The sequence below is a fragment of the Phyllobates terribilis genome, unplaced genomic scaffold (genome assembly GCF_046119375.1).
Source record: "Phyllobates terribilis strain yellow unplaced genomic scaffold, ASM4611937v1 Scaffold_167__1_contigs__length_4167997, whole genome shotgun sequence".
NCBI lineage: Eukaryota > Metazoa > Chordata > Amphibia > Anura > Dendrobatidae > Phyllobates > Phyllobates terribilis.
This window is the reverse complement of record NW_027362927.1, coordinates 2,044,586-2,067,646: the sequence shown is the minus strand read 5'-3', so window position 1 is coordinate 2,067,646 and position 23,061 is coordinate 2,044,586. Positions and strand designations below refer to the sequence as shown.

The 23,061-nt window shown below is 52.1% G+C and overlaps 2 protein-coding genes across 2 annotated transcripts in view; one reads left to right on the top strand and one right to left on the bottom strand.

Moving 5' to 3' along the window:
- LOC141207917 (uncharacterized) overlaps positions 1 to 6,852 on the bottom strand; it is a 162,495-nt gene extending 155,643 nt beyond the window's left edge. Inside the window, exon 1 of the mRNA XM_073664483.1 lies at positions 6,801 to 6,852. The gene's annotated coding sequence lies outside the window, so the exon portion shown is untranslated. The remainder of the gene's footprint in view (positions 1 to 6,800) is intronic.
- LOC141207923 (oocyte zinc finger protein XlCOF7.1-like) overlaps positions 1 to 23,061 on the top strand; it is a 456,010-nt gene that overhangs the window by 388,465 nt on the left and 44,484 nt on the right. The window lies entirely within an intron of this gene.

Here is a 23,061-nt window from a genome sequence, read left to right as displayed (position 1 = left end):
CGTCATACATACTGCATAAGGAGCATAATGGGGGCATTACACTGTGCGGGGGCATCATACAAACTGCATAAGGGGCATAATGGGGGCATCATACAGCCTGCATAAGGGGCATAATGGGGGCATTACACTGTGTGGGGGCATCATACATACTGCATAAGGGGCATAATGGGAGCATTACACTGTGGGGCATCATACATCCTGCATAAGGGGCATAATGGGGGCATTACACTGTGTGGGGGCATCATACATACTGCATAAGGGGCATAATGGGTGCATTACACTGTGGGGCATCATACATCGTGCATAAGGGGCATAATGGGGGCATTACACTGTGGGGCATCATACATCCTGCATAAGGGGCATAATGGGGGCATCATACATCCTGCATAATGGGCATAATGGGGGCATTAAACTGTTTGGGGGCATCATACATACTGTCTAATGGGCATAATGGGGGAATGACACTGTGTGGGGGCATCATACATCCTGCATAAGGGGCATAATGGGGCATTACACTGTGTGGGGGCATCATACATCCTGCATAAGGGGCATAATGGGGGCATTACACTGTATGGGGGCATCATACATACTACATAAGGGGCATAATGGGGGCATTACACTGTGTGGGGGCATCATACATCCTGCATAAGGGGCATAATGAGGGCAATACAGTGTGAGGGGGCATCATACATACTGTATAAGGGGCATAATGGGGGCATTACACTGTGTGGGGGGCATCATACATACTACATAAGGGGTATAATGGGGGCATTACACTGTGTGGGGCATCATACATCCTGCGTAAGGGGCATAATGAGGGCATTACAGTGTGTGGGGGCATCATACATACTGTATAAGGGGCATAAAGGGGGCATTACACTGTGTGGGGGGCATCATACATACTACATAAGGGGTATAATGGGGGCATTACACTGTGTGGGGGCATCATACATCCTGCATAAGGGGCATAATGGGGGCATTACACTGGGGGGCATCATACATCCTGCATAAGGGGCATAATGGGGGCATTACACTGTGAGGGGGTATCATACATCCTGCATAAGGGGCATAATGGGGGCATTACACTGTGTGGGGGAATCATACAAACTACATAAGGGGTATAATGGGGGCATTACACTGTGTGGGGGCATCATACATCCTGCATAAGGGGCATTACACTGTTTGGGGGGCATCATACATCCTGCATAAGGGGCATAATGGGGGCATTACACTGTGTGGGGGCATCATACATCCTGCATAAGGGGCATTACACTGTGTGGGGGCATCATACATCCTGCATAAGGGGCATAATGGGGGCATTACACTGTGTGGGGGCATCATACATCCTGCATAAGGGGCATAATGGGGGCATTACACTGTGTGGGGGCATCATACATCCTGCATAAGGGGCATAATGGGGCATTACACTGTGCTGGGGCATCATACAAACTGCATAAGGGGCATCATACAGCCTGCATAAGGGGCATAATGGGGGCATTACACTGTGTGGGGGCATCATATAAACTGCATAAGGGGCATAATGGGGGCATTACACTGTGTGGGGGCATCATACATACTGCATAAGGGGCATAATGGGAGCATTACACTGTGGGGCATCATACATCCTGCATAAGGGGCATAATGGGGGCATTACACTGTGTGGGGGCATCATACATACTGCATAAGGGGCATAATGGGTGCATTACACTGTGGGGCATCATACATCGTGCATAAGGGGCATAATGGGGGCATTACACTGTGGGGCATCATACATCCTGCATAAGGGGCATAATGGGGGCATTACACTGTGGGGGTATCATACATCCTGCATAAGGGGCATAATGGGTGCATTAAACTGTTTGGGGGCATCATACATCATGCATAAGGGGCATAATGGGGGCATTACACTGGGTGGGGGCATCATACATCCTGCATAAGGGGCATAATGGGGCATTACACTGTGTGGGGGCATCATACATCCTGCATAAGGGGCATAATGGGGGCATTACACTGTATGGGGACATCATACATACTACATAAGGGGCATAATGGGGGCATTACACTGTGTGGGGGCATCATACATCCTGCATAAGGGGCATAATGAGGGCATTACAGTGTGTGGGGGCATCATACATACTGTATAAGGGGCATAATGGGGGCATTACACTGTGTGGGGGGCATCATACATACTACATAAGGGGTATAATGGGGGCATTACACTGTGGGGGCATCATACGTACTACATAAGGGGTATAATGGGGCATTACACTGCGTGGGGGGCATCATACATACTACATAAGGGGTATAATGGGGGCATTACACTGTGTGGGGGCATCATACATCCTGCATAAGGGGCATAATGGGGGCATCATACATACTACATAAGGGGTATAATGGGGGCATTACACTGTGTGGGGGCATCATACATCCTGCATAAGGGGCATAATTGGGGCATTACACTGTGGGGGGCATGATACATCCTGCATAAGGGGCATAATGGGGGCATTACACTGTGTGGGGGCATCATACATCCGGCATAAGGGGCATAATGGGGGCATTACACTGTGTGGGGGCATCATACAAACTACATAAGGGGTATAATGGGGGCATTACACTGTGTGGGGGCATCATACATCCTGCATAAGGGGCATTACAGTGTGTGGGGGGCATCATACATCCTGCATAAGGGGCATAATGGGGGCATTACACTGTGTGGGGGCATCATACATACTGCATAAGGGGCATAATGGGGGGCATTACACTGTGGGGGCATCATACATCCTGCATAAAGGGCATAATGGGGGCATTACACTGTGTGGGGGCATCATACATACTGCATAAGGGGCATAATGGGGGCATTACACTGTGTGGGGGCGTCATACATACTGCATAAGGAGCATAATGGGGGCATTACACTGTGCGGGGGCATCATACAAACTGCATAAGGGGCATAATGGGGGCATCATACAGCCTGCATAAGGGGCATAATGGGGGCATTACACTGTGTGGGGGCATCATACATACTGCATAAGGGGCATAATGGGAGCATTACACTGTGGGGCATCATACATCCTGCATAAGGGGCATAATGGGGGCATTACACTGTGTGGGGGCATCATACATACTGCATAAGGGGCATAATGGGTGCATTACACTGTGGGGCATCATACATCGTGCATAAGGGGCATAATGGGGGCATTACACTGTGGGGCATCATACATCCTGCATAAGGGGCATAATGGGGGCATTACACTGTGGGGGTATCATACATCCTGCATAATGGGCATAATGGGGGCATTAAACTGTTTGGGGGCATCATACATACTGTCTAATGGGCATAATGGGGGAATGACACTGTGTGGGGGCATCATACATCCTGCATAAGGGGCATAATGGGGCATTACACTGTGTGGGGGCATCATACATCCTGCATAAGGGGCATAATGGGGGCATTACACTGTATGGGGGCATCATACATACTACATAAGGGGCATAATGGGGGCATTACACTGTGTGGGGGCATCATACATCCTGCATAAGGGGCATAATGAGGGCATTACAGTGTGAGGGGGCATCATACATACTGTATAAGGGGCATAATGGGGGCATTACACTGTGTGGGGGGCATCATACATACTACATAAGGGGTATAATGGGGGCATTACACTGTGTGGGGCATCATACATCCTGCGTAAGGGGCATAATGAGGGCATTACAGTGTGTGGGGGCATCATACATACTGTATAAGGGGCATAAAGGGGGCATTACACTGTGTGGGGGGCATCATACATACTATATAAGGGGCATAATGGGGGCATTACACTGTGTGGGGGCATCATACAAACTACATAAGGGGTATAATGGGGGCATTACACTGTGTGGGGGCATCATACATCCTGCATAAGGGGCATTACAGTGTGTGGGGGGCATCATACATCCTGCATAAGGGGCATAATGGGGGCATTACACTGTGTGGGGGCATCATACATACTGCATAAGGGGCATAATGGGGGGCATTACACTGTGGGGGCATCATACATCCTGCATAAAGGGCATAATGGGGGCATTACACTGTGTGGGGGCATCATACATACTGCATAAGGGGCATAATGGGGGCATTACACTGTGTGGGGGCGTCATACATACTGCATAAGGAGCATAATGGGGGCATTACACTGTGCGGGGGCATCATACAAACTGCATAAGGGGCATAATGGGGGCATCATACAGCCTGCATAAGGGGCATAATGGGGGCATTACACTGTGTGGGGGCATCATACATACTGCATAAGGGGCATAATGGGAGCATTACACTGTGGGGCATCATACATCCTGCATAAGGGGCATAATGGGGGCATTACACTGTGTGGGGGCATCATACATACTGCATAAGGGGCATAATGGGTGCATTACACTGTGGGGCATCATACATCGTGCATAAGGGGCATAATGGGGGCATTACACTGTGGGGCATCATACATCCTGCATAAGGGGCATAATGGGGGCATTACACTGTGGGGGTATCATACATCCTGCATAATGGGCATAATGGGGGCATTAAACTGTTTGGGGGCATCATACATACTGTCTAATGGGCATAATGGGGGAATGACACTGTGTGGGGGCATCATACATCCTGCATAAGGGGCATAATGGGGCATTACACTGTGTGGGGGCATCATACATCCTGCATAAGGGGCATAATGGGGGCATTACACTGTATGGGGGCATCATACATACTACATAAGGGGCATAATGGGGGCATTACACTGTGTGGGGGCATCATACATCCTGCATAAGGGGCATAATGAGGGCATTACAGTGTGAGGGGGCATCATACATACTGTATAAGGGGCATAATGGGGGCATTACACTGTGTGGGGGGCATCATACATACTACATAAGGGGCATAATGGGGGCATTACACTGTGTGGGGCATCATACATCCTGCGTAAGGGGCATAATGAGGGCATTACAGTGTGTGGGGGCATCATACATACTGTATAAGGGGCATAAAGGGGGCATTACACTGTGTGGGGGGCATCATACATACTACATAAGGGGTATAATGGGGGCATTACACTGTGTGGGGGCATCATACATCCTGCATAAGGGGCATAATGGGGGCATTACACTGGGGGGCATCATACATCCTGCATAAGGGGCATAATGGGGGCATTACACTGTGAGGGGGTATCATACATCCTGCATAAGGGGCATAATGGGGGCATTACACTGTGTGGGGGAATCATACAAACTACATAAGGGGTATAATGGGGGCATTACACTGTGTGGGGGCATCATACATCCTGCATAAGGGGCATTACACTGTTTGGGGGGCATCATACATCCTGCATAAGGGGCATAATGGGGGCATTACACTGTGTGGGGGCATCATACATCCTGCATAAGGGGCATTACACTGTGTGGGGGCATCATACATCCTGCATAAGGGGCATAATGGGGGCATTACACTGTGTGGGGGCATCATACATCCTGCATAAGGGGCATAATGGGGGCATTACACTGTGTGGGGGCATCATACATCCTGCATAAGGGGCATAATGGGGCATTACACTGTGCTGGGGCATCATACAAACTGCATAAGGGGCATCATACAGCCTGCATAAGGGGCATAATGGGGGCATTACACTGTGTGGGGGCATCATATAAACTGCATAAGGGGCATAATGGGGGCAGTACACTGTGTGGGGGCATCATACATACTGCATAAGGGGCATAATGGGAGCATTACACTGTGGGGCATCATACATCCTGCATAAGGGGCATAATGGGGGCATTACACTGTGTGGGGGCATCATACATACTGCATAAGGGGCATAATGGGTGCATTACACTGTGGGGCATCATACATCGTGCATAAGGGGCATAATGGGGGCATTACACTGTGGGGCATCATACATCCTGCATAAGGGGCATAATGGGGGCATTACACTGTGGGGGTATCATACATCCTGCATAAGGGGCATAATGGGTGCATTAAACTGTTTGGGGGCATCATACATCATGCATAAGGGGCATAATGGGGGCATTACACTGGGTGGGGGCATCATACATCCTGCATAAGGGGCATAATGGGGCATTACACTGTGTGGGGGCATCATACATCCTGCATAAGGGGCATAATGGGGGCATTACACTGTATGGGGACATCATACATACTACATAAGGGGCATAATGGGGGCATTACACTGTGGGGGGCATCATACATCCTGCATAAGGGGCATAATGGGGGCATTACACTGTGTGGGGGCATCATACATCCTGCATAAGGGGCATAATGGGGGCATTATACTGTGTGGGGGCATCATACATCCTGCATAATGGGGGCATTATACTGTGTGGGGGCATCATACATCCTGCATAATGGGGGCATTACACTGTGTGGGGCATCATACATCCTGCATAAGGGGCATAATGGGGGCATTACACTGTGGGGGGCATCATACATCCTGCATAAGGGGCATAATGGGGGCATTACACTGTGTGGGGGGCATCATACATTCTGCATAAGGGGCATAATGGGGGCATTACACTGTGGGGGCATCATACATCCTGCATAAGGGGTATAATGGGGGCATTACACTGTGGGGGTCCTGTACTATGAGAACAATACGTTTCCTCCCTTCCTGTCTCCATAGTTGGGTCGAATGTATCTATTACAGGAAACAGAACAAAAACCTTATGATTCTTATAAAGGGGCAACACAAGACCCCAAAAGAGTCTCCGTGCTGAAGGGGTTAATGCCCCCAGCGCCCAGTAATGGGGTCTCCACATACCTCCACCTGCAGAGCCGCCACCACATATATGGCTGCTCTGTGCGCACAGGACCTGTGATGAGGTCACAGGAGGGGAGGAGTCAGGAGTCACATGATCAGGGGCCTCAGTGGATGCAGGACTCTGCTGTGCTGGTTGTCATGGTGCTGGATGAGCTGAAGTTTATGTGTGGGGTCAGGAGGAGTTTACATTGTGGATGTAGCAGAGCCGTGTGTGTACGAGGTGTACGGAGCAGAGCCGTGTGTGTACGAGGTGTACGGAGCAGAGCCGCGTGTGTACGAGGTGTACGGAGCGGAGCCGCGTGTGTACGAGGTGTACGGAGCGCAGCCGCGTGTGTACGAGGTGTACGGAGCGGAGCCGCGTGTGTACGAGGTGTACGGAGCAGAGCCGTGTGTGTACGAGGTGTACGGAGCGGAGCCGCGTGTGTACGAGGTGTACGGAGCGGAGCCGCGTGTGTACGAGGTGTACGGAGCGGAGCCGCGTGTGTACGAGGTGTACGGAGCAGAGCCGCGTGTGTACGAGGTGTACGGAGCGGAGCCGCGCGTGTACGAGGTGTACGGAGCGGAGCCGCGCGTGTACGAGGTGTACGGAGCGGAGCCGCGCGTGTACGAGGTGTACGGAGCAGAGCCGCGTGTGTACGAGGTGTACGGAGCGGAGCCGCGTGTGTACGAGGTGTACGGAGCGGAGCCGCGTGTGTACGAGGTGTACGGAGCGGAGCCGCGTGTGTACGAGGTGTACGGAGCGGAGCCGCGTGTGTACGAGGTGTACGGAGCAGAGCCGCGTGTGTACGAGGTGTACGGAGCAGAGCCGCGTGTGTACGAGGTGTACGGAGCAGAGCCGCGTGTGTACGAGGTGTACGGAGCAGAGCCGCGTGTGTACGAGGTGTACGGAGCAGAGCCGCGTGTGTACGAGGTGTACAGAGCAGAGCCGAGTGTGTACGAGGCGTACGGAGCGGAGCCACGTGTGTACGAGGCGTACGGAGCGGAGCCGCGTGAGTACGAGGTGTACGGAGCGGAGCCGCGTGTGTACGAGGTGTACGAAGCAGAGCCACGTGTGTACGGAGCAGAGCCGCGCGTGTACGAGGTGTACGGAGCGGAGCCGCGTGTGTACGAGGTGTAGCGAGCGGAGCCGCGTGTGTACGAGGTGTAGCGAGCGGAGCTGCGTGTGTACGAGGTGTACGGAGCGGAGCCGTGTGTGTACGAGGTGTACGGAGCGGAGCCGTGTGTGTACGAGGTGTACGGAGCGGAGCCGCGCGTGTACGAGGTGTACGGAGCGGAGCCGTGTGTGTATGAGGTGTACGGAGCGGAGATGAGGGGCTTATTACAATTTGATTTGCACCATGACAGGTGATGAGTGGGAATCGGCGTCTTTAACGTCTGAGGGTTTACTCGATAATCTCGTCTTCCCATTTGGATTCTCCAATGCACCAACAGCATTTCACAACTCTCTGAATATTTCTCTGATTACTTTGGGAGATTTCTTGTGATTTTCCTTGATATAGAATTTTCTCTCCTGATTTGGATTCTCACCAGGAACATGTCCCTGTAATATTTCAAAGGTTGAGGGAGAATTCTTTCTTTGTTTGATGAAATTGAGACATGTTTTTTTTTCTGTTCAGGAAGTTTCATTCCCGGGTCATTTTATCGGCTGATGGGTTTACGATGGATCCTGGGAAGGTGAAAGCCATAATAGATTGGTTCCAACCTAGTGACCTGAACGCATTGTAAGGTTTTATAGGATTCACCAACTATTATAGGAAATTCATTAGGGGTTTTTCTCAGATTGCTGGACCTCTTACTGACCTCACACGTAAGGGGGCGGATCTCAAGGTTTGGCCACCGGATGCTATGAGGGCTTTTGAAAAATTGAAGGAGTGTTTTATGTCTGCTCCTGCTCTAATCCAACCCCATCTCCAAGAATCATTCATTGTGGAGGTGGATGCTTCATGGGTCGGGGTAGAGGCCATTTTCTCTCAGGGATCCAAAGCTCTGACCAATTTGCAGCCATGTACATTATTCTCAAGAAAATTTTCGTCTGCTGAAAGAAATTATGCTGTTAAGAATTATGAGTAACTCGTTGTTAAATCAGCCTTTAACCCCTTTACCACTGAAGATAGTTTGCACATTAATGATCAGGCCAATTTTTACAATTCTGACCACTGTCACTTTATGAGGTAATACCTCTGGAACGCTTCAACGGATCCCCCTGATTCTGAGATTGTTTTTTTCGTGATATATTGTACTCCATGATAGTGGTAAACTTTATTTGATATGGCTGGTGTTTAATAAATAACATTTCCCACATGTCTACTTTACATCAGCACAAATTTGGAACCAAAATTTTTATTTATTAGGAAGTTATAAGGGTTAAAAGTTAACTAGCGATTTCTAAGTTTTACAACAAAATTTACAAAACTATTTTTTTATGGACCACATCACATTTGAAGTGACTTTGAGGAGCCTTTATGACAGAAAATACCCAAAAGTGACACCATTCTAAAAACTGCACCCCTCATGGTGGTGAAAACCACATCGCAAGGGTAACAGGAAAAAAATGGAACACAAAATTGTTGTGCAATTTCTCCTGAGCATGCCGATACCCCATATGTGGGGGAAACCACTGTTTGGGCGTACGGCAGGGTTCAGAATGGAAGGAGCGCCATTTGACTTTTTGAATGTAAAATTTGCTTGAATAATTAGCGGACGTCATGTCGCGTTTGGGAACTCCTGATGTGCCTAAACAGTGGAAACTCCTCACAAGTGATGCCATTTTGGAAACTAGATCCCTCACGGAATAGGGGGGGCAGCAGCGTGTTGTGCGGTTGTTTTCCTGCAGGAGGGACTGGTGCACTTCACAAAATAAATGGCACCATGAGAAAAGAAGATTATGTGGCAATACTGAAGCAACATCTCAAGACATCAGCCAGGGAGTTAAAGCTTGGGCAGAAATGGGTCTTCCAAATTGACAATGACTCGAAGTATACTGCCAAAATGGTAACAAAGTGGCTTAAAGATAACAAAGTCAATGTTTTGGAGTGGCCATCACAAAGCCCTGATCTCAATCCTATTGAAAATTTATGGGCAAAGCTGAAAAGGCCGGTGCGAGCAAGGTGACCTACAAACCTGGATCAGTTACATCAGTTTTGTCAGGAGGAAAGGGCCAGAATTCCGACCAACTATTGTGAGAAGCTTGTGGAAGGATATCCCAAATGTTTGACCCAAGTCATTCAATTTAAGGGCAATGGTAACAAATACTAATGAAATGTACTGTATGTAAACTTTTGACTTTGCAGTAAGTAATAAAAATGCCTTAAAACATTCTCTCTCTCTCTCATTATTCTGGCATTTGGCAAATATTAAAAATTATGGTAATCCTAATTGACCTAAAACGGGAAAGGTTTATTCTGATTTCATGTCAGATATTGAGAAAAACATGCATATGTGTCTTTTTATATAGTGTATGTAAACTTCTGGTTTCAACAAACTGTGTGTATGATATACATATATATATATATATTTAATATAGATAATTATATATTTTGTAATATTTTTATAACTTTTTTTTTTTTTACTTAGTCCCACTATGGTTGGGACTTCCACTTTCTGCAGTCTGATCACAGTTATAATGTATAGCTGTTATGTACTGCAACTTAGAACTAAGGAATAGGAGGGAATAGCATTCCCTGCACTGAGACTCAGTTTTACCCTACACTGAGGTGGGTGCCCTATTCCTTATGAATAGCCCCACTGAAACTCCTGCACTGAACTCAAACGAAGACCTGTAGGAAAGGGAAAGGGGTCCCTAAAAGATCTAAGGACTGGGTGCAAAAGCAGGAGACCTCCTAACAGAAAAGTTAGTTGCAGAAACAAAAATCAAAGGAAACAAAACTGGTGGAACAAGAAGTCCCAAGATAGCAATAGTCCAAAGCAAGAAGAACTAAACCAGGCTACTTAGCCAGAGCACGAGCGTTACAAAGGAAACAAAACTGGTGGAACAAGAAGTTCCAGGATAACAATAGTCCAAAGCAAGAAGAACTAAACCAGGCTACTTAGCCAGAGCACGAGCGTTACAACACTGATGTCCAGCAGGGAATGGGTGCCAGGTGCTGGGTAATAAAGAGTGCAGAGATCACGTGACCAAGAAACCCAGCACCAGAGGAAAAGACTAGAAGCCAGCAAACCAAAACAAGATGGCAGATAGTAAAACAACATAAATTGTAACAATAGCAGTACAGGATCACTGCTATACAACAGACACAAGTTATTTTGAACATGCACTGCGCATGATCAAAGTAACTTGCTGGGGCCTGGTGACCCAGATGTCGTCATGACTAGTGTTGAGCGAATTTGTTCGGCATTTCAAATTCGGGTTCGTGTTTGGGGTTCTGGCTTGTTTGCGCAAAAAAATCGGCTCCGCCCACGAACATCCCTGATTTGCAATGCTGTCACGCAGATGTTTCTGCGTGACAGCGTTGCAAATCAAGGATGTTCGTGGGCGGAGACGATTTTTTGGCGCGAACTAGCCGGAACTCCAAACCCGAATTTGAAATGTCGAACAAATTCGCTCAATGCTAGTCATGACAACATCGGGTCACCATGGCAATGATCGAGACCCTGCACTGACAGCACAGGATCTGTGATACAAGAATAGAGGGGCATCTGTCCCCCTGCTCACTTGCTAAATGCTGCAGCCTCGTACACGCGCGGCTCCGCTCAGTACGCCTCGTACACGCGCGGCTCCGCTCAGTACGCCTCGTACACGCGCGGCTCCGCTCAGTACGCCTCGTACACGCGCGGCTCCGCTCAGTACGCCTCGTACACGCGCGGCTCCGCTCAGTACGCCTCGTACACGCGCGGCTCCGCTCCGTACGCCTCGTACACGCGCGGCTCCGCTCTGTACGCCTCGTACACGCGCGGCTCCGCTCCGTACGCCTCGTACACGCGCGGCTCCGCTCCGTACGCCTCGTACACGCGCGGCTCCGCTCCGTACACGCGCGGCTCCGCTCCGTACGCCTCGTACACGCGCGGCTCCGCTCCGTACGCCTCGTACACGCGCGGCTCCGCTCCGTACGCCTCGTACACGCGCGGCTCCGCTCCGTACGCCTCGTACACGCGCGGCTCCGCTCCGTACGCCTCGTACACGCGCGGCTCCGCTCCGTACGCCTCGTACACGCGCGGCTCCGCTCCGTACGCCTCGTACACGCGCGGCTCCGCTCCGTACGCCTCGTACACGCGCGGCTCCGCTCCGTACGCCTCGTACACGCGCGGCTCCGCAACGTACGCCTCGTACACGCGCGGCTCCGCTCCGTACGCCTCGTACACGCGCGGCTCCGCTCCGTACGCCTCGTACACGCGCGGCTCCGCTCCGTACGCCTCGTACACGCGCGGCTCCGCTCCGTACGCCTCGTACACGCGCGGCTCCGCTCCGTACGCCTCGTACACGCGCGGCTCCGCTCCGTACGCCTCGTACACGCGCGGCTCCGCTCCGTACGCCTCGTACACGCGCGGCTCCGCTCCGTACGCCTCGTACACGCGCGGCTCCGCTCCGTACGCCTCGTACACGCGCGGCTCCGCTCCGTACGCCTCGTACACGCGCGGCTCCGCAACGTACGCCTCGTACACGCGCGGCTCCGCTCCGTACGCCTCGTACACGCGCGGCTCCGCTCCGTACGCCTCGTACACGCGCGGCTCCGCTCCGTACGCCTCGTACACGCGCGGCTCCGCTCCGTACACGCGCGGCTCCGCTCCGTACGCCTCGTACACGCGCGGCTCCGCTCCGTACACGCGCGGCTCCGCTCCGTACGCCTCGTACACGCGCGGCTCCGCTCCGTACGCCTCGTACACGCGCGGCTCCGCTCCGTACGCCTCGTACACGCGCGGCTCCGCTCCGTACGCCTCGTACACGCGCGGCTCCGCTCCGTACGCCTCGTACACGCGCGGCTCCGCTCCGTACGCCTCGTACACGCGCGGCTCCGCTCCGTACGCCTCGTACACGCGCGGCTCCGCTCCGTACGCCTCGTACACGCGCGGCTCCGCTCCGTACGCCTCGTACACGCGCGGCTCCGCAACGTACGCCTCGTACACGCGCGGCTCCGCTCCGTACGCCTCGTACACGCGCGGCTCCGCTCCGTACGCCTCGTACACGCGCGGCTCCGCTCCGTACGCCTCGTACACGCGCGGCTCCGCTCCGTACGCCTCGTACACGCGCGGCTCCGCTCCGTACGCCTCGTACACGCGCGGCTCCGCTCCGTACGCCTCGTACACGCGCGGCTCCGCTCCGTACGCCTCGTACACGCGCGGCTCCGCTCCGTACGCCTCGTACACGCGCGGCTCCGCTCCGTACGCCTCGTACACGCGCGGCTCCGCTCCGTACGCCTCGTACACGCGCGGCTCCGCTCCGTACGCCTCGTACACGCGCGGCTCCGCAACGTACGCCTCGTACACGCGCGGCTCCGCTCCGTACGCCTCGTACACGCGCGGCTCCGCAACGTACGCCTCGTACACGCGCGGCTCCGCTCCGTACGCCTCGTACACGCGCGGCTCCGCTCCGTACGCCTCGTACACGCGCGGCTCCGCTCCGTACGCCTCGTACACGCGCGGCTCCGCTCCGTACACGCGCGGCTCCGCTCCGTACGCCTCGTACACGCGCGGCTCCGCTCCGTACGCCTCGTACACGCGCGGCTCCGCTCCGTACGCCTCGTACACGCGCGGCTCCGCTCCGTACGCCTCGTACACGCGCGGCTCCGCTCCGTACGCCTCGTACACGCGCGGCTCCGCTCCGTACACGCGCGGCTCCGCTCCGTACGCCTCGTACACGCGCGGCTCCGCTCCGTACGCCTCGTACACGCGCGGCTCCGCTCCGTACGCCTCGTACACGCGCGGCTCCGCTCCGTACGCCTCGTACACGCGCGGCTCCGCTCCGTACGCCTCGTACACGCGCGGCTCCGCTCCGTACGCCTCGTACACGCGCGGCTCCGCTCCGTACGCCTCGTACACGCGCGGCTCCGCTCCGTACGCCTCGTACACGCGCGGCTCCGCTCCGTACACCTCGTACACGCGCGGCTCCGCTCCGTACACACGCGGCTCCGCTCCGTACACCTCGTACACACGCGGCTCCGCTCCGTACGCCTCGTACACACGCGGCTCCGCTCCGTACGCCTCGTACACGCGCGGCTCCGCTCAGTACGCCTCGTACACGCGCGGCTCCGCTCAGTACGCCTCGTACACGCGCGGCTCCGCTCAGTACGCCTCGTACACGCGCGGCTCCGCTCCGTACGCCTCGTACACGCGCGGCTCCGCTCCGTACGCCTCGTACACGCGCGGCTCCGCTCCGTACGCCTCGTACACGCGCGGCTCCGCTCCGTACGCCTCGTACACGCGCGGCTCCGCTCCGTACGCCTCGTACACGCGCGGCTCCGCTCCGTACACGCGCGGCTCCGCTCCGTACGCCTCGTACACGCGCGGCTCCGCTCCGTACGCCTCGTACACGCGCGGCTCCGCTCCGTACGCCTCGTACACGCGCGGCTCCGCTCCGTACGCCTCGTACACGCGCGGCTCCGCTCCGTACGCCTCGTACACGCGCGGCTCCGCTCCGTACGCCTCGTACACGCGCGGCTCCGCTCCGTACGCCTCGTACACGCGCGGCTCCGCTCCGTACGCCTCGTACACGCGCGGCTCCGCAACGTACGCCTCGTACACGCGCGGCTCCGCAACGTACGCCTCGTACACGCGCGGCTCCGCTCCGTACGCCTCGTACACGCGCGGCTCCGCTCCGTACGCCTCGTACACGCGCGGCTCCGCTCCGTACGCCTCGTACACGCGCGGCTCCGCTCCGTACGCCTCGTACACGCGCGGCTCCGCAACGTACGCCTCGTACACGCGCGGCTCCGCTCCGTACGCCTCGTACACGCGCGGCTCTGCTCCGTACACCTCGTACACGCGCGGCTCTGCTCCGTACACCTCGTACACGCGCGGCTCTGCTCCGTACACCTCGTACACGCGCGGCTCTGCTCCGTACACCTCGTACACGCGCGGCTCTGCTCCGTACACCTCGTACACGCGCGGCTCTGCTCCGTACACCTCGTACACGCGCGGCTCTGCTCCGTACACCTCGTACACGCGCGGCTCTGCTCCGTACACCTCGTACACGCGCGGCTCTGCTCCGTACACCTCGTACACGCGCGGCTCTGCTCCGTACACCTCGTACACGCGCGGCTCTGCTCCGTACACCTCGTACACGCGCGGCTCCGCTCCGTACACCTCGTACACGCGCGGCTCCGCTCCGTACACCTCGTACACGCGCGGCTCCGCTCCGTACACCTCGTACACGCGCGGCTCCGCTCCGTACACCTCGTACACGCGCGGCTCCGCTCCGTACACCTCGTACACGCGCGGCTCTGCTACATCCACACTGTAAACCCCTCCTGACCCCACACATAAACTTCAGCTCATCCAGCACCATGACAACCAGCACAGCAGAGTCCTGCATCCACTGAGGCCCCTGATCATGTGACCCCTGACTCCTCCCCTCCTGTGACCTCATCACAGCTCCTGTGCGCACAGAGCAGCCATATATGTGGTGGCGGCTCTGCAGGTGGAGGTATGTGGAGACCCCATTACTGGGCGCAGGGGGCATTAACCCCTTCAGCACGGAGACTCTTTTGGGGTCTTGTGTTGCCCCTTTATAAGAATCATAAGGTTTTTGTTCTGTTTCCTGTAATAGATACATACGACCCAACCAGGGGCGGACACAGACTGTAGTGGGCCCCTGTGCAAGAAATTTTTGGGGGCCCCCCCCTGCGCTTCATAAGGCAACAAAGTTATGTAAACATAACCCCCCCATGTGCAGCTCTCATCCCCCCCATGTGCAGCTCACCCCCCCGATGCATCTCTCACCCCCCCCCGTGCATCTCTCACCCCCCCATGTGCATCTCTCACCCCCCCATGTGCGTCTCTCACCCCCCCCATGTGCGTCTCTCATCCCCCCCATGTGCGTCTCTCATCCCCCCCATGTGCGTCTCTCATCCCCCCCATGTGCATCTCTCATCCCCCCCATGTGCATCTCTCATCCCCCCCATGTGCATCTCTCATCCCCCCCATGTGCATCTCTCATCCCCCCCATGTGCATCTCTCATCCCCCCCATGTGCATCTCTCACCCCCCCCATGTGCATCTCTCACCCCCCCCATGTGCATCTCTCACCCCCCCCATGTGCATCTCTCACCCCCCCTCATGTGCATCTCTCACCCCCCCCACTCCTAGTTAATTAATTGTATTTAAGAAAAATAAAACTTGTTATACTTACCCCCATGCAATCCCTGCAGAATCCTGGCGCTCGTCCACGTCGCTGCCACCAGGCTCTCCTGACGTTCGGCCATGTGACGGTGCCACATACATAGCCAACAGCTTTTGTTTTGGCCAAAAGATTTTTAAAGCTGCCACTACGATAAGGTAGACTCTTCTGGCCGGGCCCTACTCTAACCTATTAAAATTTTCTTAAAATATCCAATACTCTTTTTAGATATATTTTTATTTAGTTTTCTTTAAGGGAATGTGTCATATACATTTTTTTTTTAAATGACCAATAATACCACATACAGGGAATACCGCCACACCATCACCAGACCACATATTACCACAACATAGTGACCGAATAATACCACACAGAAGGGAGAAAAACTGCCACACCATGACCAGACCACATATTACCACCACATTACTAATATTACCACCACATTACTAATATTACCATAAGTGTCATTATACACGGGAGCTCTATACATGGTATGTATAATGTAAGTGTCCAGGTAATCTAGTGATCACCAGTGACATTATACACAGGAGCTCTGTATATAGTGTCAGTGTACAGGTAATACAGTGATCACCAGTGACATTATACACAGGAGCTCTGTATATAGTGTCAGTGTACAGGTAATACAGTGATCACCAGTGACATTATACACAGGAGCCCGGTACATAGTATATAGTGTAAGTGTACATGTAATGCACTGACTCACTGGTGACGTCTCTAGGTGAAGTCCTTCAGCTACGCTTTCCTCCTTCATCCAGCACAGACCGCCATCACGTCTTCCAGCCAGGACTCGTCTCTGCATAAAATAACACAGTTATCTAGAGCACATTCCCCAACTTCTACATTACGCAGCTGAATACAGACGTGCATCCACCATCAATATATGGTTAGTTATTATGCAACCTACCATTCCAAATATAAATTGTAATCCACCACGGTGCCCCCATTAACTGTAAATAGGCACTTAATATATAATTTAATTAGAACCTCTACTCTATACTTCCTGCTCCCCGCATTCATTATTTACATGCACCCCCTGCCCCAATTCATTATATCATGTCCGTGCTCTCCCCACCCCATCGTCATTTATCATTTACTCTCCCCCACCCCACATTCATTATGTGCAGCTCATTATCCCCCTACTCCTAATTCCCCCATGTGCAGCTCATTTTCTCCCAATTCCCCCATGTGCAGCTCTCACCACCCCCCCATGTGCCCCTCTCTCATCCCCCTCCCCCACATGTGCCCCTCTCTCATCCCCCTCCCCCACATGTGCCCCTCTCTCATCCCCCTCCCCCACATGTGCCCCTCTCTCATCCCCCTCCCCCACATGTGCCCCTCTCTCATCCCCCTCCCCCACATGTGCACCTCTCTCATCCCCCGCCATGTGCATCTCTTATCTCCCCCCCATGTGCATCTCTTATCTCCCCCATGTGCATCTCTTATCTACCCCCCATGTGCATCTCTTACCCCCCCCCACATGTGCACCTCTCTCATCCCCCCCACCCCATGTGCATCTTTTATCATCTCCCCCCCCCACGTGCACCTCTCTCATCCCCCTCCCCCCACGTGCACCTCTCTCATCCCCCTCCCCCCACATGTGCACCTCTCTCATCCCCCCCACCCCATGTGCATCTTTTATCATCTCCCCCCCCATGTGCATCTCTTATCTCACACACACACACACACACACACACACACACACACACACACACACACACCTCCCATTCCCCCCACTCCTAGTAAATTGTATTTTGAAAAAAACAAAACTTGTTATACTTACCCCCATGCGATCCCTGCAGAATCCTGGCGCTCGTCCAAATCGCTGACACTAGGTTCTCCTGACTTCCGGCCATGTGACGGCGCCGTCACATGACCGGAAATCAGGGGAATCATGAAGGCGCTGCCGCAGGAGCGCAGCGCAGCGCTGAGATGTCCCGGACCCGGCGCTTAGCATGGGGCCGGGGGCCCCATGAGGAGAGAGACTCACAAGAGGGGGCCCCCAACGGGGCTCCAAGGGGGCCCCTACCGGCTGGGCCCCACACTGGAGTCAGGGCAGACATGCCCTGATGGCGGCCCTGCTGGAGGGGCCCCCTCTCCCTCGGGGCCCCCGTTCAATGAACCGGCTGCACGGGCGGTAGTTCCGCCCCTGGACCCAACTATGGAGACAGGAAGTGGGGAAACATATTGTTCTCATAGTACAGGACCCCTTTACTGGCCCCACAGTGTAATGCCCCCATTATGCCCCTTATGCAGGATATATGATGACCCCACAGTGTAATGCCCCCATTATGCCCTTTATGCAGGATGTATGATGCCCCCACACAGTGTAATGCCCCCATTATACCCCTTATGCTGGATGTATGATGCCCCCACACAGTGTAATGCCCCTTATGCAGGATATATGATGACCCCACAGTGTAATGCCCCCATTATGCCCTTTATGCAGGATGTATGATGCCCCCACACAGTGTAATGCCCCCATTATGCCCCTTATGCAGGATGTATGATGCCCCCACACAGTGTAATGCCCCTTATGCAGGATGTATGATGCCCCCACATAGTGTAATGCCCCCATTATGCCCCTTATACAGGATGTATGATGCCCCCACACAGTGTAATGCCCCCATTATGCCCCTTATGCAGGATGTATGATGCCCCCACACAGTGTAATGCCCCCATTATGCCCCTTATGCAGGATGTATGATGTCCCCACACAGTGTAATGCCCCCATTATGCCCCTTATGCAGGATGTATGATGCCCCTACACAGTGTAATGCCCCCATTATGCCCCTTATACAGGATGTATGATGCCCCCACACAGTGTAATGCCCCCATTATGCCCCTTATGCAGGATGTATGATGCCCCCACATAGTGTAATGCCCCCATTTTGCCCCTTATGCAGGATGTATGATGCCCCCACATAGTGTAATGCCCCCATTATGCCCCTTATGCAGGATGTATGATGCCTGCACACAGTATAATGCTCCCCCAGTACCGCCTGAGGTCCTGTAGTTGGAATAATCCCTCTGGAGTTGGTTTTCCCTCTGCCTGCTCCCCTACATGTAGACCCTCGAGCATGTATATATGCATGTAGGGGAGCAGACATTACTAGATATCGAGGCTTTGTACAGTAATATTCCGCATGATGATGGTATCAGGAGTAAGACATTTCTTGAAATCGAGATCAATAGAGTGTAGCAGACATAATGACTTCATGGAGGATCTTCTAAAATTCACTCTTACACATAGCTTCTTTCTTTTTGACAGGAAGTACTTCCACCAGCTCAGGGGTACTGTGATGGGGAGCCGCTGTGCCCCCTCGTATGATAACCTATTCCTGGGCTGGTGGGAGGAAACCACAATATTCAGGGATTATCATAAGTGGTGGCAGCCATATATTGGGGTATGATATTTGATATATTGACGACATTTTTATCATCTGGTCAGAGACGAGTGAGCAATTTCTTGAATTTGTCTGGGAACTCAATATCTATACAGTGGGCCTGAGATTTATAAAAGAGTTTAAATATTACCAGTTGCCTTTCCTGGATGTACCAGTCAAGAAAGAACAGGATGGGACCCTAGGGACACTCATCTACCATAAACCTACAAGCACTAATAAACTATTGAAGTGGGATACCCACCACCCCATCCTCCTTAAAAAAAGCAATATCCAAGGGCCAATTTTTACGGTTGAGAAGAGACAGCTCTAATGTTACAGATTTTTATATACAGGCAATAGACATGAACACCATATTCATGGAAAAGGTACCTACAGTACATTTTGGATTCCACACGATTGTTTGCAGAAAATCGGGAGAGACAGACACTCCTCCATACCTAACCAAGAGACCAAGAAAAGATGGGATAACAGGAGTAATAGGAATTTATCACAATCAGAGTAACCATATCTTTAATATCCTCAGAAAACCCTGACCAACCGGGACCTGAGGGTGCTGTGGGATTACTCCCACAATAACTTTCAGAAAGGGTTGGTCAATTAGGGACCGTTTAGTGCATGGTTTCTATAAAAACCTGCACCCAAGGGGACATGGCTAGATAGAAGAATCTGTGGTTTCTTTAGATGTGGATAAAGTTGTACATGTAATTGGATGAGACTATGTACTGTACAATCTTTCTTGAGTTCCTCTACAGGTAAAATCTTTTTCCAGAGGGATTATTCCAACTGTAAAACCTCAGGACTTGTATATGTGGCCACATGCACCTGCCCCCTAGATTATGTATGCACGACCAAGAGGGAGTCTAGGATGAGGGTGGGGAAGGGGGCATTTGGGTAATTTATGCCATGTTCAGGATGCCCCAATTAGTGAGACACATGAACAGTGCACATTGAGGTGAAACATCTCCTTTTGTTTCGTTGCGGTGGTTAAACCCAGTGTCAGAGGAGGTGATCACAATAGATATATCAAAAAGGAAAGAGAGTGGATTTCCAGACTGGATTCACTGGCCCCTAAGGGACTTGATGAGCAAATTTCCTATGCCTGTTTTGTATGAATACAGGCCCATTCTGGATTACATTTTTGGATTTTATACTCTACCCATTTCTACTCAGTTCCCTGTAAATGGGGTTCACATATTGTTGTACTACATCAAGATATCTGAGCTCCTATATCAGAATTAGTTCTTATCAGTTATATCACACATATACTATTTAGTAATTAACAAGTGTGGTGATCATTGTATATCTCCAATTATGTAATAGGGGTCAAATTTGGCCATTTAGGAATATACTGTGGGCTCTGATCCCATATTTTATGTAGTGATAAAGTGGATCTACATGTCTATTGCTTGATGGGAAGATGTGCAATACTTGTTTTTAGTTTCCCATGACTCTGATCTCAGAGACAGGACTTTTCTATATGGGAGGAATGCAATCCAGATTCAGCATGCTCTCCGGCGTAGAACGCACACGTCCGGACATGCACAATCGCAGACAATGACCCTAGATGCTCTCCGGCGTGGAATGCATAACTACGGTCATGCGCAGTGAAGGGTACGAGTAGTTTGGCAGCAATCACTTTATCTGCCGTTAAACTTTATAGCACGTCACTTCCGGACATGCACACTAGGAGATGGACATTATCGGACCTCTTGCGTGTGAGAAGAAGCGCAAGTGCAGTACATTATTGTAGACAGACTCTATTCTATATATCTTATGACAATTCACCTCTAGGAATGGGAATGGGCCTCCTAGTCTGGGGTTTTGGATGAAGTGGGATATTTAAACATGGACACCTGGCTATTAGGCACACTATGCTAAACATCATGAATTATCATCCCTGTATCAAGCCTCCTGATGAACCTGTTGGGGAAATGCGTTGATGGCGGATTATTTAAAGATTCTCTGAAGAGTACCATACCCTTTCCTTTACATATACCTTGAGACATACGTGGTCCTATTTAATGTATCCGTGTATTTTTTGATATATATATCAGGGTTATCTAGGGCTTATGAGGGACAGCCACCGTGTGTGGGGATGCCATTATCGTCTCTTAGGTGTAACCGTTTTGTTTAGGTACAGGATAGCGTAAGCCATTCAGCTTGTAGTTTTGCTAGTTTTAAGTATATATATGTTGTTAGTCGAGTTTTTAGTGCATATATTTTAATTTGGGGGGCAGAGGGTTGCCCACAGTACTACCCATTAGACACACAATTTTTTACCACCCATCTCACCGACTACTCCACGGCAATTATTAAAAACTCAGCACCATTCTTGGTGCAGATACTAATGAACCCAGAACCTATGAGATATTTACCACACAATAGTTGGATAGGCAGGGGCATATCATCCATAGTGGCAGCCCATGTGGCCACTATAAGGCCTATGAATTGAGAGGGCTCGGTGCGGGTCAGCAACGGGCACCCTCTTCTTCCCAATCATCAAAATTTCAGCTATATCCACATTCTCGTGATGGTAATACTATTGAATAGGATAATGAATCAGGAAGTCGAAAGCTCCCTGATCCATCATTCAGCCTTCGCCTGTGAATCTGAGTCTCTGTGCACTGCAGGCACAATGATGTCACTACATTACACCTGTAGTATGGAGCCTCAGTACTCACACTGCACAGACCGGAGGAGTGCACCCGGGAACGGGGTTGGTTGAGTAGAGTGTGTGTGTTTTTTTTCTTAATATCAGGAATTATGGGGGCACCATATTAATTGAAGGGCTGTTGGGGCTCTCATACAGAGTGGGCGGCTGGTGGGGGCCATTAAACTGTGTTGGGCGCTTTGATGGACTTTAATGGCCTCCATATTGAGTGCGTGTCCTCATTTTGTTTAGCAGGCTATTGTAGCCATAATACTTTATGAGGGGCTGTGGGGGCCATCATACTTTGTGGGTTCCATTATATTGTGTTGGAGCCTCATTCTGAGCTACATGGGCATAAAGGAGAACAATTTCCTGGTGATGAGTCAGATAGGGATAATTAAGTGAGAAATACAAATTTTTGGTCTACCTGGTGAATCCGGATTTCAAGGCGAGAGCATAGCAGAGACAAAGAGCAGAGAGTGGAGTAGAGAAGGAGATCTTGTGAGGATCGGAGGTTGTGTGTAGAAAAGTACCGGGAAACTAGGTCACAGATGTATGGAGGAGACAGGTTGTGGATGGCTTTGTATGTCATGGGTAGGGCTTTGTCCTGGAGTCTCTGGGTAATGGGGTACCAGTGAAGGGATTGACAGAGGGGAGAGGCTGGGGAATAGCGAGAAAGTCCAAGGTTACCCCAGGGGCAGCTAGCTTGCGGGACTAGGGAGAATGAGCAGTCATTGTGGTGAGATGTGATCTTAAGAGTAGAGTGGAAAGTTGATCTTCCGTGATGGCGGAGAAGCTGGTTTTGGAGGAGGAGGGCTGAGTAGATATGAGCAGGGGCTGTGGGGGTTGTCGGCCAAAGCATTCTCTGATGTTATCAATCTTCTGCTTGAAGAATGAG